This window comes from Austrofundulus limnaeus, unplaced genomic scaffold (genome assembly GCF_001266775.1).
Source record: "Austrofundulus limnaeus strain Quisiro unplaced genomic scaffold, Austrofundulus_limnaeus-1.0 Scaffold444, whole genome shotgun sequence".
Classification (NCBI taxonomy): Eukaryota; Metazoa; Chordata; class Actinopteri; order Cyprinodontiformes; family Rivulidae; genus Austrofundulus; species Austrofundulus limnaeus.
This window is the reverse complement of record NW_013952846.1, coordinates 266,353-267,778: the sequence shown is the minus strand read 5'-3', so window position 1 is coordinate 267,778 and position 1,426 is coordinate 266,353.

Below are 1,426 nucleotides of genomic sequence, written 5' to 3'. Positions count from 1 at the left end.
GCCTCCAGGTGACTGATACTCACATCACAATTTTTTACCTGGATTACTGAGATGCATCAGGACATGCGTACGCACAGTTTTATAAATCTGAATTTCTTTTGGCGTACGCCATTTCCGCCTTTTGGCCGTACGTTCACTTTTAGTATGGTTTCCACGCAATCCTTTATAAATGAGACCCCTGGACTTGATGCATAGAGAATCGATTTCTTGCAGGAGGCGTGGCCTCTGCTGAAGCATGTGTGTGTTGTCGCTGTGAAGGAGTCTAAGCTAACCGGAAATCACGTGTGCTGTAAACAACCCTACTGAAAGGAGAAAAGTACCGAGCCAAACGAGACAACTGTAAATGAGAGCTGCTGCTTTGTCAGACAAATTTATTTTAATTTGGAAGCCTTATCAACACAGACTGGCTTCATTCACTTCCTCCACTGCCATATGCTAAAATAACTAGCAGACACTGTGCAGAACATCGAAGTCATTCAAAACTCCACCTTCTGTTTACTGATTGGCCCAGGTAAAATAAACTACAAGCAGACACTGCACAGAAAATTTACGTTCTGTTCTCTGATTAGTTCGGCTAAAAATCTGCCAGCAAAATCCTTCTCAAAGGGAGAAGTCCCAGACAGACCAGTGAAGGAAACTAGAATTGAGCAGAGCTGCGTATGAAGGCAAGGGCCAGGCTACTCAGGAGGCAAAGATGTGCGCAAGTCTTTTTTTTGCAAGCCCAAGTCAAGTCTCAAGTCTCTTGACCTCAAGTCCATGTCTAGTTGCATGTATTACTTAACTGGCAGTTTGATCAAAGGTATTCTAACTTAACTAGATTATACTCTATAATACTATATTTTAATAAAAATTTAAAACATAGTCCTGTGGAAATCTTTATTTTACCTGGACAGAAACAAGAGATCCCAGAATAAAAAGTACTCTGTGAAATGATCAACAGGATTTATTGCAATTGCAAGACACACATCATGCCACACAGGGCAGTGGTACAAAATGTGCTGTTTCACAAACAGGCATTTATACAGGATGTTATCCAAACAGATAATCTTGGTGCTAAAACTGGGCCAAGGAGAGAATGATGTTTGATAAACTGCAACAAGAATGATTACTTCTAACAGATATTGTCTTTTTCTTAAAACACTTTGTCTGAGAGAAAACAGGAGATAAAGAGTAAAACCATAAAACATGATGACATTTTAAGGTAAGCAAAAGAGGTCACTGACACTTGGCTTGAGAAGAAATGTAGGACTTTAAAGGATAATTTATTTTTCCAGGACAACTCCTTCCTTTTGATCAAAACATTGATCAGTAAAATAAATTTGGAAAAATAATTATGTCGTTTCAAGAATTTGAACCAATTATTGGTCTAAACAAGTCATAAGCTTTTATATTTAATAAGCTATTGATCAAGAGAATAATAGTGACT